This window comes from Anomaloglossus baeobatrachus, unplaced genomic scaffold, assembly GCF_048569485.1.
Source record: "Anomaloglossus baeobatrachus isolate aAnoBae1 unplaced genomic scaffold, aAnoBae1.hap1 Scaffold_3469, whole genome shotgun sequence".
NCBI lineage: Eukaryota > Metazoa > Chordata > Amphibia > Anura > Aromobatidae > Anomaloglossus > Anomaloglossus baeobatrachus.
Window position 1 is genome coordinate 1 of NW_027442834.1, and position 16128 is coordinate 16128.

At 46.5% G+C, this 16128-nt stretch overlaps 11 non-coding genes and 1 pseudogene across 11 annotated transcripts; all 12 read right to left on the bottom strand.

The window, feature by feature from the left end:
- Nucleotides 1–261: 261 nt before the first annotated feature.
- Nucleotides 262–464, bottom strand: LOC142272229 (U2 spliceosomal RNA; annotated as a pseudogene).
- A 1308-nt stretch (nucleotides 465–1772) lies between these two features.
- Nucleotides 1773–1963, bottom strand: LOC142272224 (U2 spliceosomal RNA). The gene has a single exon (XR_012737130.1). It is a non-coding gene; the product is annotated as a U2 spliceosomal RNA (small nuclear RNA).
- Nucleotides 1964–3080: 1117 nt separating this feature from the next.
- On the bottom strand, nucleotides 3081–3271 carry LOC142272246 (U2 spliceosomal RNA). The gene has a single exon (XR_012737145.1). It is a non-coding gene; the product is annotated as a U2 spliceosomal RNA (small nuclear RNA).
- Nucleotides 3272–4388: 1117 nt separating this feature from the next.
- Nucleotides 4389–4579, bottom strand: LOC142272258 (U2 spliceosomal RNA). Its single transcript, XR_012737156.1, has one exon. It is a non-coding gene; the product is annotated as a U2 spliceosomal RNA (small nuclear RNA).
- A 1117-nt stretch (nucleotides 4580–5696) lies between these two features.
- Nucleotides 5697–5887, bottom strand: LOC142272270 (U2 spliceosomal RNA). The gene has a single exon (XR_012737167.1). It is a non-coding gene; the product is annotated as a U2 spliceosomal RNA (small nuclear RNA).
- A 1117-nt stretch (nucleotides 5888–7004) lies between these two features.
- LOC142272282 (U2 spliceosomal RNA) lies at nucleotides 7005–7195 on the bottom strand. Its single transcript, XR_012737178.1, has one exon. It is a non-coding gene; the product is annotated as a U2 spliceosomal RNA (small nuclear RNA).
- Nucleotides 7196–8312: 1117 nt separating this feature from the next.
- Nucleotides 8313–8503, bottom strand: LOC142272230 (U2 spliceosomal RNA). Its single transcript, XR_012737135.1, has one exon. It is a non-coding gene; the product is annotated as a U2 spliceosomal RNA (small nuclear RNA).
- Nucleotides 8504–9620: 1117 nt separating this feature from the next.
- LOC142272236 (U2 spliceosomal RNA) lies at nucleotides 9621–9811 on the bottom strand. Its single transcript, XR_012737136.1, has one exon. It is a non-coding gene; the product is annotated as a U2 spliceosomal RNA (small nuclear RNA).
- Nucleotides 9812–10928: 1117 nt separating this feature from the next.
- Nucleotides 10929–11119, bottom strand: LOC142272237 (U2 spliceosomal RNA). Its single transcript, XR_012737137.1, has one exon. It is a non-coding gene; the product is annotated as a U2 spliceosomal RNA (small nuclear RNA).
- Nucleotides 11120–12236: 1117 nt separating this feature from the next.
- LOC142272238 (U2 spliceosomal RNA) lies at nucleotides 12237–12427 on the bottom strand. The gene has a single exon (XR_012737138.1). It is a non-coding gene; the product is annotated as a U2 spliceosomal RNA (small nuclear RNA).
- Nucleotides 12428–13544: 1117 nt separating this feature from the next.
- On the bottom strand, nucleotides 13545–13735 carry LOC142272239 (U2 spliceosomal RNA). The gene has a single exon (XR_012737139.1). It is a non-coding gene; the product is annotated as a U2 spliceosomal RNA (small nuclear RNA).
- A 1117-nt stretch (nucleotides 13736–14852) lies between these two features.
- LOC142272240 (U2 spliceosomal RNA) lies at nucleotides 14853–15043 on the bottom strand. The gene has a single exon (XR_012737140.1). It is a non-coding gene; the product is annotated as a U2 spliceosomal RNA (small nuclear RNA).
- Between the last annotated feature and the right edge of the window lie 1085 nt (nucleotides 15044–16128).

Consider the following 16128-nt stretch of genomic DNA (forward strand, 5'->3'; position numbering starts at 1 on the left):
CACACCTGTGGTCACTGCAGCATCTGACTCCACTTTGTCCAAAAGGGATCTATTCCATTCAATTACACATGATCTAGATTAGACTGACAACAAGATACTGCACGGGACATAGCAGAGTTGGTGAAGTTGAGTGGTGATGAGTTTGCTATTTGGATGAATAAAGCAAGTAAAAAGTGTGTTAGATAAAAATTCATTTCAATTCGCTAATCGGGCTAATATGAATCAGGTGAATCGAGTTCTGCTTTTGGAAACTGGGTTAAGAAGGGGTGCACCGTTCCTGGAGGTACTGCAATACCAGGTCAATGCGTGGAGTGGACAGAGCAAGCTCTTTTTCCATCTCCCTGTTCTAAAAATCCATTTAATATATGGTCCCCAGATAGGGGACGTATCAGATATTAAACTGATAAGAACAGATTTTTTTTTTTTTTTTTTTTTTTTTTTTTTTTTTCTTTTTTTTGAAGGATGAGTTTGAAAATAATAAAGTGACCGCCTCTCGTTGCCCAGGTAACTGTCCGTCACAAGAGGGCTATGACATCCTACGATGCACACTCCCCCAAGGCCAGCAGTTGTGCAATACCCTGGCACCTTTCAGCACCAACCAAGGTAGTACCCTCCCAAACTACACTTGATCTTAGCCAAAAGGCCGAGAAGCGATAACCAGAATTGGTTTGGGCCTCGAGTGGCACCCTGGCCTATGCCGGACACATCTTAGGGAGAGAGAGCGAGAGGGAGACAAACCCACGCCTACACAAGACATTTTGTCACCCAAGCCAACCCTTGAAAAGGCTGCTTTGCAGAGCAAAAACAAGAAGAATGGTGCGTTTTGCAGCCGCCGCCCACTGCAATGAATCTGAATAACTCCTCCTTTAGGGCGCAAGCAACTCCCCTCCCCCTTGCAGTCTTTCCAATTCACGATACAAAAAGACGGACAGGACAGGTTGCCTGACTTTCCGTCACTGCCACCCTTTGCCATCCTTACCCGTAGAAAGCCCTTTCATCATCCCCAAACCCTAATCTTTTCCCTTTCCTTCCCAGCCCCCAAACCCTGCCCTCTGTACCTTTCTCACCACCCGCTTCCCTTCTCCTGTCATCCCCCTACCACCCGGGAAAAAAAGAGATTGCCCCCTCCTTCCACTAGCCCACCCTCCCACCCAAAGAACAACTTCTTCTGCGCAGCTTGTTTTCTAGGCAGCAGCGCTATTGTGATGTCATCGGGGGGCATTGTGACAAGCCGCCAGTGTTCCGTCTCTTCATGTTGTGCACTGTTCAAACCGAAAATACATCAACAGGCAGGCTACAGAAAAGCTTACTAACAAAGGTTAGAGAGGGGCTTTCTCAGAGGGCTTTTTACAGTTTGTCTATTCCCAATTAGCCGGTTTAGTATACTTAATGAAAGTACTAATTCTTTCATAGGCCGCCCATTCTTAGTATTTGACGTTCAGGTAACAACAGGTAACTTTATTTGGAGTGGAAGCAGAGAGATAACACCAGATGCCAATTGTAGATCCTCTCACACCTGTGGTCACTGCAGCATCTGACTCCACTTTGTCCAAAAGGGATCTATTCCATTCAATTACACATGATCTAGATTAGACTGACAACAAGATACTGCACGGGACATAGCAGAGTTGGTGAAGTTGAGTGGTGATGAGTTTGCTATTTGGATGAATAAAGCAAGTAAAAAGTGTGTTAGATAAAAATTCATTTCAATTCGCTAATCGGGCTAATATGAATCAGGTGAATCGAGTTCTGCTTTTGGAAACTGGGTTAAGAAGGGGTGCACCGTTCCTGGAGGTACTGCAATACCAGGTCAATGCGTGGAGTGGACAGAGCAAGCTCTTTTTCCATCTCCCTGTTCTAAAAATCCATTTAATATATGGTCCCCAGATAGGGGACGTATCAGATATTAAACTGATAAGAACAGATACTACACTTGATCTTAGCCAAAAGGCCGAGAAGCGATAACCAGAATTGGTTTGGGCCTCGAGTGGCACCCTGGCCTATGCCGGACACATCTTAGGGAGAGAGAGCGAGAGGGAGACAAACCCACGCCTACACAAGACATTTTGTCACCCAAGCCAACCCTTGAAAAGGCTGCTTTGCAGAGCAAAAACAAGAAGAATGGTGCGTTTTGCAGCCGCCGCCCACTGCAATGAATCTGAATAACTCCTCCTTTAGGGCGCAAGCAACTCCCCTCCCCCTTGCAGTCTTTCCAATTCACGATACAAAAAGACGGACAGGACAGGTTGCCTGACTTTCCGTCACTGCCACCCTTTGCCATCCTTACCCGTAGAAAGCCCTTTCATCATCCCCAAACCCTAATCTTTTCCCTTTCCTTCCCAGCCCCCAAACCCTGCCCTCTGTACCTTTCTCACCACCCGCTTCCCTTCTCCTGTCATCCCCCTACCACCCGGGAAAAAAAGAGATTGCCCCCTCCTTCCACTAGCCCACCCTCCCACCCAAAGAACAACTTCTTCTGCGCAGCTTGTTTTCTAGGCAGCAGCGCTATTGTGATGTCATCGGGGGGCATTGTGACAAGCCGCCAGTGTTCCGTCTCTTCATGTTGTGCACTGTTCAAACCGAAAATACATCAACAGGCAGGCTACAGAAAAGCTTACTAACAAAGGTTAGAGAGGGGCTTTCTCAGAGGGCTTTTTACAGTTTGTCTATTCCCAATTAGCCGGTTTAGTATACTTAATGAAAGTACTAATTCTTTCATAGGCCGCCCATTCTTAGTATTTGACGTTCAGGTAACAACAGGTAACTTTATTTGGAGTGGAAGCAGAGAGATAACACCAGATGCCAATTGTAGATCCTCTCACACCTGTGGTCACTGCAGCATCTGACTCCACTTTGTCCAAAAGGGATCTATTCCATTCAATTACACATGATCTAGATTAGACTGACAACAAGATACTGCACGGGACATAGCAGAGTTGGTGAAGTTGAGTGGTGATGAGTTTGCTATTTGGATGAATAAAGCAAGTAAAAAGTGTGTTAGATAAAAATTCATTTCAATTCGCTAATCGGGCTAATATGAATCAGGTGAATCGAGTTCTGCTTTTGGAAACTGGGTTAAGAAGGGGTGCACCGTTCCTGGAGGTACTGCAATACCAGGTCAATGCGTGGAGTGGACAGAGCAAGCTCTTTTTCCATCTCCCTGTTCTAAAAATCCATTTAATATATGGTCCCCAGATAGGGGACGTATCAGATATTAAACTGATAAGAACAGATACTACACTTGATCTTAGCCAAAAGGCCGAGAAGCGATAACCAGAATTGGTTTGGGCCTCGAGTGGCACCCTGGCCTATGCCGGACACATCTTAGGGAGAGAGAGCGAGAGGGAGACAAACCCACGCCTACACAAGACATTTTGTCACCCAAGCCAACCCTTGAAAAGGCTGCTTTGCAGAGCAAAAACAAGAAGAATGGTGCGTTTTGCAGCCGCCGCCCACTGCAATGAATCTGAATAACTCCTCCTTTAGGGCGCAAGCAACTCCCCTCCCCCTTGCAGTCTTTCCAATTCACGATACAAAAAGACGGACAGGACAGGTTGCCTGACTTTCCGTCACTGCCACCCTTTGCCATCCTTACCCGTAGAAAGCCCTTTCATCATCCCCAAACCCTAATCTTTTCCCTTTCCTTCCCAGCCCCCAAACCCTGCCCTCTGTACCTTTCTCACCACCCGCTTCCCTTCTCCTGTCATCCCCCTACCACCCGGGAAAAAAAGAGATTGCCCCCTCCTTCCACTAGCCCACCCTCCCACCCAAAGAACAACTTCTTCTGCGCAGCTTGTTTTCTAGGCAGCAGCGCTATTGTGATGTCATCGGGGGGCATTGTGACAAGCCGCCAGTGTTCCGTCTCTTCATGTTGTGCACTGTTCAAACCGAAAATACATCAACAGGCAGGCTACAGAAAAGCTTACTAACAAAGGTTAGAGAGGGGCTTTCTCAGAGGGCTTTTTACAGTTTGTCTATTCCCAATTAGCCGGTTTAGTATACTTAATGAAAGTACTAATTCTTTCATAGGCCGCCCATTCTTAGTATTTGACGTTCAGGTAACAACAGGTAACTTTATTTGGAGTGGAAGCAGAGAGATAACACCAGATGCCAATTGTAGATCCTCTCACACCTGTGGTCACTGCAGCATCTGACTCCACTTTGTCCAAAAGGGATCTATTCCATTCAATTACACATGATCTAGATTAGACTGACAACAAGATACTGCACGGGACATAGCAGAGTTGGTGAAGTTGAGTGGTGATGAGTTTGCTATTTGGATGAATAAAGCAAGTAAAAAGTGTGTTAGATAAAAATTCATTTCAATTCGCTAATCGGGCTAATATGAATCAGGTGAATCGAGTTCTGCTTTTGGAAACTGGGTTAAGAAGGGGTGCACCGTTCCTGGAGGTACTGCAATACCAGGTCAATGCGTGGAGTGGACAGAGCAAGCTCTTTTTCCATCTCCCTGTTCTAAAAATCCATTTAATATATGGTCCCCAGATAGGGGACGTATCAGATATTAAACTGATAAGAACAGATACTACACTTGATCTTAGCCAAAAGGCCGAGAAGCGATAACCAGAATTGGTTTGGGCCTCGAGTGGCACCCTGGCCTATGCCGGACACATCTTAGGGAGAGAGAGCGAGAGGGAGACAAACCCACGCCTACACAAGACATTTTGTCACCCAAGCCAACCCTTGAAAAGGCTGCTTTGCAGAGCAAAAACAAGAAGAATGGTGCGTTTTGCAGCCGCCGCCCACTGCAATGAATCTGAATAACTCCTCCTTTAGGGCGCAAGCAACTCCCCTCCCCCTTGCAGTCTTTCCAATTCACGATACAAAAAGACGGACAGGACAGGTTGCCTGACTTTCCGTCACTGCCACCCTTTGCCATCCTTACCCGTAGAAAGCCCTTTCATCATCCCCAAACCCTAATCTTTTCCCTTTCCTTCCCAGCCCCCAAACCCTGCCCTCTGTACCTTTCTCACCACCCGCTTCCCTTCTCCTGTCATCCCCCTACCACCCGGGAAAAAAAGAGATTGCCCCCTCCTTCCACTAGCCCACCCTCCCACCCAAAGAACAACTTCTTCTGCGCAGCTTGTTTTCTAGGCAGCAGCGCTATTGTGATGTCATCGGGGGGCATTGTGACAAGCCGCCAGTGTTCCGTCTCTTCATGTTGTGCACTGTTCAAACCGAAAATACATCAACAGGCAGGCTACAGAAAAGCTTACTAACAAAGGTTAGAGAGGGGCTTTCTCAGAGGGCTTTTTACAGTTTGTCTATTCCCAATTAGCCGGTTTAGTATACTTAATGAAAGTACTAATTCTTTCATAGGCCGCCCATTCTTAGTATTTGACGTTCAGGTAACAACAGGTAACTTTATTTGGAGTGGAAGCAGAGAGATAACACCAGATGCCAATTGTAGATCCTCTCACACCTGTGGTCACTGCAGCATCTGACTCCACTTTGTCCAAAAGGGATCTATTCCATTCAATTACACATGATCTAGATTAGACTGACAACAAGATACTGCACGGGACATAGCAGAGTTGGTGAAGTTGAGTGGTGATGAGTTTGCTATTTGGATGAATAAAGCAAGTAAAAAGTGTGTTAGATAAAAATTCATTTCAATTCGCTAATCGGGCTAATATGAATCAGGTGAATCGAGTTCTGCTTTTGGAAACTGGGTTAAGAAGGGGTGCACCGTTCCTGGAGGTACTGCAATACCAGGTCAATGCGTGGAGTGGACAGAGCAAGCTCTTTTTCCATCTCCCTGTTCTAAAAATCCATTTAATATATGGTCCCCAGATAGGGGACGTATCAGATATTAAACTGATAAGAACAGATACTACACTTGATCTTAGCCAAAAGGCCGAGAAGCGATAACCAGAATTGGTTTGGGCCTCGAGTGGCACCCTGGCCTATGCCGGACACATCTTAGGGAGAGAGAGCGAGAGGGAGACAAACCCACGCCTACACAAGACATTTTGTCACCCAAGCCAACCCTTGAAAAGGCTGCTTTGCAGAGCAAAAACAAGAAGAATGGTGCGTTTTGCAGCCGCCGCCCACTGCAATGAATCTGAATAACTCCTCCTTTAGGGCGCAAGCAACTCCCCTCCCCCTTGCAGTCTTTCCAATTCACGATACAAAAAGATGGACAGGACAGGTTGCCTGACTTTCCGTCACTGCCACCCTTTGCCATCCTTACCCGTAGAAAGCCCTTTCATCATCCCCAAACCCTAATCTTTTCCCTTTCCTTCCCAGCCCCCAAACCCTGCCCTCTGTACCTTTCTCACCACCCGCTTCCCTTCTCCTGTCATCCCCCTACCACCCGGGAAAAAAAGAGATTGCCCCCTCCTTCCACTAGCCCACCCTCCCACCCAAAGAACAACTTCTTCTGCGCAGCTTGTTTTCTAGGCAGCAGCGCTATTGTGATGTCATCGGGGGGCATTGTGACAAGCCGCCAGTGTTCCGTCTCTTCATGTTGTGCACTGTTCAAACCGAAAATACATCAACAGGCAGGCTACAGAAAAGCTTACTAACAAAGGTTAGAGAGGGGCTTTCTCAGAGGGCTTTTTACAGTTTGTCTATTCCCAATTAGCCGGTTTAGTATACTTAATGAAAGTACTAATTCTTTCATAGGCCGCCCATTCTTAGTATTTGACGTTCAGGTAACAACAGGTAACTTTATTTGGAGTGGAAGCAGAGAGATAACACCAGATGCCAATTGTAGATCCTCTCACACCTGTGGTCACTGCAGCATCTGACTCCACTTTGTCCAAAAGGGATCTATTCCATTCAATTACACATGATCTAGATTAGACTGACAACAAGATACTGCACGGGACATAGCAGAGTTGGTGAAGTTGAGTGGTGATGAGTTTGCTATTTGGATGAATAAAGCAAGTAAAAAGTGTGTTAGATAAAAATTCATTTCAATTCGCTAATCGGGCTAATATGAATCAGGTGAATCGAGTTCTGCTTTTGGAAACTGGGTTAAGAAGGGGTGCACCGTTCCTGGAGGTACTGCAATACCAGGTCAATGCGTGGAGTGGACAGAGCAAGCTCTTTTTCCATCTCCCTGTTCTAAAAATCCATTTAATATATGGTCCCCAGATAGGGGACGTATCAGATATTAAACTGATAAGAACAGATACTACACTTGATCTTAGCCAAAAGGCCGAGAAGCGATAACCAGAATTGGTTTGGGCCTCGAGTGGCACCCTGGCCTATGCCGGACACATCTTAGGGAGAGAGAGCGAGAGGGAGACAAACCCACGCCTACACAAGACATTTTGTCACCCAAGCCAACCCTTGAAAAGGCTGCTTTGCAGAGCAAAAACAAGAAGAATGGTGTGTTTTGCAGCCGCCGCCCACTGCAATGAATCTGAATAACTCCTCCTTTAGGGCGCAAGCAACTCCCCTCCCCCTTGCAGTCTTTCCAATTCACGATACAAAAAGACGGACAGGACAGGTTGCCTGACTTTCCGTCACAGCCACCCTTTGCCATCCTTACCCGTAGAAAGCCCTTTCATCATCCCCAAACCCTAATCTTTTCCCTTTCCTTCCCAGCCCCCAAACCCTGCCCTCTGTACCTTTCTCACCACCCGCTTCCCTTCTCCTGTCATCCCCCTACCACCCGGGAAAAAAAGAGATTGCCCCCTCCTTCCACTAGCCCACCCTCCCACCCAAAGAACAACTTCTTCTGCGCAGCTTGTTTTCTAGGCAGCAGCGCTATTGTGATGTCATCGGGGGGCATTGTGACAAGCCGCCAGTGTTCCGTCTCTTCATGTTGTGCACTGTTCAAACCGAAAATACATCAACAGGCAGGCTACAGAAAAGCTTACTAACAAAGGTTAGAGAGGGGCTTTCTCAGAGGGCTTTTTACAGTTTGTCTATTCCCAATTAGCCGGTTTAGTATACTTAATGAAAGTACTAATTCTTTCATAGGCCGCCCATTCTTAGTATTTGACGTTCAGGTAACAACAGGTAACTTTATTTGGAGTGGAAGCAGAGAGATAACACCAGATGCCAATTGTAGATCCTCTCACACCTGTGGTCACTGCAGCATCTGACTCCACTTTGTCCAAAAGGGATCTATTCCATTCAATTACACATGATCTAGATTAGACTGACAACAAGATACTGCACGGGACATAGCAGAGTTGGTGAAGTTGAGTGGTGATGAGTTTGCTATTTGGATGAATAAAGCAAGTAAAAAGTGTGTTAGATAAAAATTCATTTCAATTCGCTAATCGGGCTAATATGAATCAGGTGAATCGAGTTCTGCTTTTGGAAACTGGGTTAAGAAGGGGTGCACCGTTCCTGGAGGTACTGCAATACCAGGTCAATGCGTGGAGTGGACAGAGCAAGCTCTTTTTCCATCTCCCTGTTCTAAAAATCCATTTAATATATGGTCCCCAGATAGGGGACGTATCAGATATTAAACTGATAAGAACAGATACTACACTTGATCTTAGCCAAAAGGCCGAGAAGCGATAACCAGAATTGGTTTGGGCCTCGAGTGGCACCCTGGCCTATGCCGGACACATCTTAGGGAGAGAGAGCGAGAGGGAGACAAACCCACGCCTACACAAGACATTTTGTCACCCAAGCCAACCCTTGAAAAGGCTGCTTTGCAGAGCAAAAACAAGAAGAATGGTGCGTTTTGCAGCCGCCGCCCACTGCAATGAATCTGAATAACTCCTCCTTTAGGGCGCAAGCAACTCCCCTCCCCCTTGCAGTCTTTCCAATTCACGATACAAAAAGACGGACAGGACAGGTTGCCTGACTTTCCGTCACTGCCACCCTTTGCCATCCTTACCCGTAGAAAGCCCTTTCATCATCCCCAAACCCTAATCTTTTCCCTTTCCTTCCCAGCCCCCAAACCCTGCCCTTTGTACCTTTCTCACCACCCGCTTCCCTTCTCCTGTCATCCCCCTACCACCCGGGAAAAAAAGAGATTGCCCCCTCCTTCCACTAGCCCACCCTCCCACCCAAAGAACAACTTCTTCTGCGCAGCTTGTTTTCTAGGCAGCAGCGCTATTGTGATGTCATCGGGGGGCATTGTGACAAGCCGCCAGTGTTCCATCTCTTCATGTTGTGCACTGTTCAAACCGAAAATACATCAACAGGCAGGCTACAGAAAAGCTTACTAACAAAGGTTAGAGAGGGGCTTTCTCAGAGGGCTTTTTACAGTTTGTCTATTCCCAATTAGCCGGTTTAGTATACTTAATGAAAGTACTAATTCTTTCATAGGCCGCCCATTCTTAGTATTTGACGTTCAGGTAACAACAGGTAACTTTATTTGGAGTGGAAGCAGAGAGATAACACCAGATGCCAATTGTAGATCCTCTCACACCTGTGGTCACTGCAGCATCTGACTCCACTTTGTCCAAAAGGGATCTATTCCATTCAATTACACATGATCTAGATTAGACTGACAACAAGATACTGCACAGGACATAGCAGAGTTGGTGAAGTTGAGTGGTGATGAGTTTGCTATTTGGATGAATAAAGCAAGTAAAAAGTGTGTTAGATAAAAATTCATTTCAATTCGCTAATCGGGCTAATATGAATCAGGTGAATCGAGTTCTGCTTTTGGAAACTGGGTTAAGAAGGGGTGCACCGTTCCTGGAGGTACTGCAATACCAGGTCAATGCGTGGAGTGGACAGAGCAAGCTCTTTTTCCATCTCCCTGTTCTAAAAATCCATTTAATATATGGTCCCCAGATAGGGGACGTATCAGATATTAAACTGATAAGAACAGATACTACACTTGATCTTAGCCAAAAGGCCGAGAAGCGATAACCAGAATTGGTTTGGGCCTCGAGTGGCACCCTGGCCTATGCCGGACACATCTTAGGGAGAGAGAGCGAGAGGGAGACAAACCCACGCCTACACAAGACATTTTGTCACCCAAGCCAACCCTTGAAAAGGCTGCTTTGCAGAGCAAAAACAAGAAGAATGGTGCGTTTTGCAGCCGCCGCCCACTGCAATGAATCTGAATAACTCCTCCTTTAGGGCGCAAGCAACTCCCCTCCCCCTTGCAGTCTTTCCAATTCACGATACAAAAAGACGGACAGGACAGGTTGCCTGACTTTCCGTCACTGCCACCCTTTGCCATCCTTACCCGTAGAAAGCCCTTTCATCATCCCCAAACCCTAATCTTTTCCCTTTCCTTCCCAGCCCCCAAACCCTGCCCTCTGTACCTTTCTCACCACCCGCTTCCCTTCTCCTGTCATCCCCCTACCACCCGGGAAAAAAAGAGATTGCCCCCTCCTTCCACTAGCCCACCCTCCCACCCAAAGAACAACTTCTTCTGCGCAGCTTGTTTTCTAGGCAGCAGCGCTATTGTGATGTCATCGGGGGGCATTGTGACAAGCCGCCAGTGTTCCGTCTCTTCATGTTGTGCACTGTTCAAACCGAAAATACATCAACAGGCAGGCTACAGAAAAGCTTACTAACAAAGGTTAGAGAGGGGCTTTCTCAGAGGGCTTTTTACAGTTTGTCTATTCCCAATTAGCCGGTTTAGTATACTTAATGAAAGTACTAATTCTTTCATAGGCCGCCCATTCTTAGTATTTGACGTTCAGGTAACAACAGGTAACTTTATTTGGAGTGGAAGCAGAGAGATAACACCAGATGCCAATTGTAGATCCTCTCACACCTGTGGTCACTGCAGCATCTGACTCCACTTTGTCCAAAAGGGATCTATTCCATTCAATTACACATGATCTAGATTAGACTGACAACAAGATACTGCACGGGACATAGCAGAGTTGGTGAAGTTGAGTGGTGATGAGTTTGCTATTTGGATGAATAAAGCAAGTAAAAAGTGTGTTAGATAAAAATTCATTTCAATTCGCTAATCGGGCTAATATGAATCAGGTGAATCGAGTTCTGCTTTTGGAAACTGGGTTAAGAAGGGGTGCACCGTTCCTGGAGGTACTGCAATACCAGGTCAATGCGTGGAGTGGACAGAGCAAGCTCTTTTTCCATCTCCCTGTTCTAAAAATCCATTTAATATATGGTCCCCAGATAGGGGACGTATCAGATATTAAACTGATAAGAACAGATACTACACTTGATCTTAGCCAAAAGGCCGAGAAGCGATAACCAGAATTGGTTTGGGCCTCGAGTGGCACCCTGGCCTATGCCGGACACATCTTAGGGAGAGAGAGCGAGAGGGAGACAAACCCACGCCTACACAAGACATTTTGTCACCCAAGCCAACCCTTGAAAAGGCTGCTTTGCAGAGCAAAAACAAGAAGAATGGTGCGTTTTGCAGCCGCCGCCCACTGCAATGAATCTGAATAACTCCTCCTTTAGGGCGCAAGCAACTCCCCTCCCCCTTGCAGTCTTTCCAATTCACGATACAAAAAGACGGACAGGACAGGTTGCCTGACTTTCCGTCACTGCCACCCTTTGCCATCCTTACCCGTAGAAAGCCCTTTCATCATCCCCAAACCCTAATCTTTTCCCTTTCCTTCCCAGCCCCCAAACCCTGCCCTCTGTACCTTTCTCACCACCCGCTTCCCTTCTCCTGTCATCCCCCTACCACCCGGGAAAAAAAGAGATTGCCCCCTCCTTCCACTAGCCCACCCTCCCACCCAAAGAACAACTTCTTCTGCGCAGCTTGTTTTCTAGGCAGCAGCGCTATTGTGATGTCATCGGGGGGCATTGTGACAAGCCGCCAGTGTTCCGTCTCTTCATGTTGTGCACTGTTCAAACCGAAAATACATCAACAGGCAGGCTACAGAAAAGCTTACTAACAAAGGTTAGAGAGGGGCTTTCTCAGAGGGCTTTTTACAGTTTGTCTATTCCCAATTAGCCGGTTTAGTATACTTAATGAAAGTACTAATTCTTTCATAGGCCGCCCATTCTTAGTATTTGACGTTCAGGTAACAACAGGTAACTTTATTTGGAGTGGAAGCAGAGAGATAACACCAGATGCCAATTGTAGATCCTCTCACACCTGTGGTCACTGCAGCATCTGACTCCACTTTGTCCAAAAGGGATCTATTCCATTCAATTACACATGATCTAGATTAGACTGACAACAAGATACTGCACGGGACATAGCAGAGTTGGTGAAGTTGAGTGGTGATGAGTTTGCTATTTGGATGAATAAAGCAAGTAAAAAGTGTGTTAGATAAAAATTCATTTCAATTCGCTAATCGGGCTAATATGAATCAGGTGAATCGAGTTCTGCTTTTGGAAACTGGGTTAAGAAGGGGTGCACCGTTCCTGGAGGTACTGCAATACCAGGTCAATGCGTGGAGTGGACAGAGCAAGCTCTTTTTCCATCTCCCTGTTCTAAAAATCCATTTAATATATGGTCCCCAGATAGGGGACGTATCAGATATTAAACTGATAAGAACAGATACTACACTTGATCTTAGCCAAAAGGCCGAGAAGCGATAACCAGAATTGGTTTGGGCCTCGAGTGGCACCCTGGCCTATGCCGGACACATCTTAGGGAGAGAGAGCGAGAGGGAGACAAACCCACGCCTACACAAGACATTTTGTCACCCAAGCCAACCCTTGAAAAGGCTGCTTTGCAGAGCAAAAACAAGAAGAATGGTGCGTTTTGCAGCCGCCGCCCACTGCAATGAATCTGAATAACTCCTCCTTTAGGGCGCAAGCAACTCCCCTCCCCCTTGCAGTCTTTCCAATTCACGATACAAAAAGACGGACAGGACAGGTTGCCTGACTTTCCGTCACTGCCACCCTTTGCCATCCTTACCCGTAGAAAGCCCTTTCATCATCCCCAAACCCTAATCTTTTCCCTTTCCTTCCCAGCCCCCAAACCCTGCCCTCTGTACCTTTCTCACCACCCGCTTCCCTTCTCCTGTCATCCCCCTACCACCCGGGAAAAAAAGAGATTGCCCCCTCCTTCCACTAGCCCACCCTCCCACCCAAAGAACAACTTCTTCTGCGCAGCTTGTTTTCTAGGCAGCAGCGCTATTGTGATGTCATCGGGGGGCATTGTGACAAGCCGCCAGTGTTCCGTCTCTTCATGTTGTGCACTGTTCAAACCGAAAATACATCAACAGGCAGGCTACAGAAAAGCTTACTAACAAAGGTTAGAGAGGGGCTTTCTCAGAGGGCTTTTTACAGTTTGTCTATTCCCAATTAGCCGGTTTAGTATACTTAATGAAAGTACTAATTCTTTCATAGGCCGCCCATTCTTAGTATTTGACGTTCAGGTAACAACAGGTAACTTTATTTGGAGTGGAAGCAGAGAGATAACACCAGATGCCAATTGTAGATCCTCTCACACCTGTGGTCACTGCAGCATCTGACTCCACTTTGTCCAAAAGGGATCTATTCCATTCAATTACACATGATCTAGATTAGACTGACAACAAGATACTGCACGGGACATAGCAGAGTTGGTGAAGTTGAGTGGTGATGAGTTTGCTATTTGGATGAATAAAGCAAGTAAAAAGTGTGTTAGATAAAAATTCATTTCAATTCGCTAATCGGGCTAATATGAATCAGGTGAATCGAGTTCTGCTTTTGGAAACTGGGTTAAGAAGGGGTGCACCGTTCCTGGAGGTACTGCAATACCAGGTCAATGCGTGGAGTGGACAGAGCAAGCTCTTTTTCCATCTCCCTGTTCTAAAAATCCATTTAATATATGGTCCCCAGATAGGGGACGTATCAGATATTAAACTGATAAGAACAGATACTACACTTGATCTTAGCCAAAAGGCCGAGAAGCGATAACCAGAATTGGTTTGGGCCTCGAGTGGCACCCTGGCCTATGCCGGACACATCTTAGGGAGAGAGAGCGAGAGGGAGACAAACCCACGCCTACACAAGACATTTTGTCACCCAAGCCAACCCTTGAAAAGGCTGCTTTGCAGAGCAAAAACAAGAAGAATGGTGCGTTTTGCAGCCGCCGCCCACTGCAATGAATCTGAATAACTCCTCCTTTAGGGCGCAAGCAACTCCCCTCCCCCTTGCAGTCTTTCCAATTCACGATACAAAAAGACGGACAGGACAGGTTGCCTGACTTTCCGTCACTGCCACCCTTTGCCATCCTTACCCGTAGAAAGCCCTTTCATCATCCCCAAACCCTAATCTTTTCCCTTTCCTTCCCAGCCCCCAAACCCTGCCCTCTGTACCTTTCTCACCACCCGCTTCCCTTCTCCTGTCATCCCCCTACCACCCGGGAAAAAAAGAGATTGCCCCCTCCTTCCACTAGCCCACCCTCCCACCCAAAGAACAACTTCTTCTGCGCAGCTTGTTTTCTAGGCAGCAGCGCTATTGTGATGTCATCGGGGGGCATTGTGACAAGCCGCCAGTGTTCCGTCTCTTCATGTTGTGCACTGTTCAAACCGAAAATACATCAACAGGCAGGCTACAGAAAAGCTTACTAACAAAGGTTAGAGAGGGGCTTTCTCAGAGGGCTTTTTACAGTTTGTCTATTCCCAATTAGCCGGTTTAGTATACTTAATGAAAGTACTAATTCTTTCATAGGCCGCCCATTCTTAGTATTTGACGTTCAGGTAACAACAGGTAACTTTATTTGTAGTGGAAGCAGAGAGATAACACCAGATGCCAATTGTAGATCCTCTCACACCTGTGGTCACTGCAGCATCTGACTCCACTTTGTCCAAAAGGGATCTATTCCATTCAATTACACATGATCTAGATTAGACTGACAACAAGATACTGCACGGGACATAGCAGAGTTGGTGAAGTTGAGTGGTGATGAGTTTGCTATTTGGATGAATAAAGCAAGTAAAAAGTGTGTTAGATAAAAATTCATTTCAATTCGCTAATCGGGCTAATATGAATCAGGTGAATCGAGTTCTGCTTTTGGAAACTGGGTTAAGAAGGGGTGCACCGTTCCTGGAGGTACTGCAATACCAGGTCAATGCGTGGAGTGGACAGAGCAAGCTCTTTTTCCATCTCCCTGTTCTAAAAATCCATTTAATATATGGTCCCCAGATAGGGGACGTATCAGATATTAAACTGATAAGAACAGATACTACACTTGATCTTAGCCAAAAGGCCGAGAAGCGATAACCAGAATTGGTTTGGGCCTCGAGTGGCACCCTGGCCTATGCCGGACACATCTTAGGGAGAGAGAGCGAGAGGGAGACAAACCCACGCCTACACAAGACATTTTGTCACCCAAGCCAACCCTTGAAAAGGCTGCTTTGCAGAGCAAAAACAAGAAGAATGGTGCGTTTTGCAGCCGCCGCCCACTGCAATGAATCTGAATAACTCCTCCTTTAGGGCGCAAGCAACTCCCCTCCCCCTTGCAGTCTTTCCAATTCACGATACAAAAAGACGGACAGGACAGGTTGCCTGACTTTCCGTCACTGCCACCCTTTGCCATCCTTACCCGTAGAAAGCCCTTTCATCATCCCCAAACCCTAATCTTTTCCCTTTCCTTCCCAGCCCCCAAACCCTGCCCTCTGTACCTTTCTCACCACCCGCTTCCCTTCTCCTGTCATCCCCCTACCACCCGGGAAAAAAAGAGATTGCCCCCTCCTTCCACTAGCCCACCCTCCCACCCAAAGAACAACTTCTTCTGCGCAGCTTGTTTTCTAGGCAGCAGCGCTATTGTGATGTCATCGGGGGGCATTGTGACAAGCCGCCAGTGTTCCGTCTCTTCATGTTGTGCACTGTTCAAACCGAAAATACATCAACAGGCAGGCTACAGAAAAGCTTACTAACAAAGGTTAGAGAGGGGCTTTCTCAGAGGGCTTTTTACAGTTTGTCTATTCCCAATTAGCCGGTTTAGTATACTTAATGAAAGTACTAATTCTTTCATAGGCCGCCCATTCTTAGTATTTGACGTTCAGGTAACAACAGGTAACTTTATTTGGAGTGGAAGCAGAGAGATAACACCAGATGCCAATTGTAGATCCTCTCACACCTGTGGTCACTGCAGCATCTGACTCCACTTTGTCCAAAAGGGATCTATTCCATTCAATTACACATGATCTAGATTAGACTGACAACAAGATACTGCACGGGACATAGCAGAGTTGGTGAAGTTGAGTGGTGATGAGTTTGCTATTTGGATGAATAAAGCAAGTAAAAAGTGTGTTAGATAAAAATTCATTTCAATTCGCTAATCGGGCTAATATGAATCAGGTG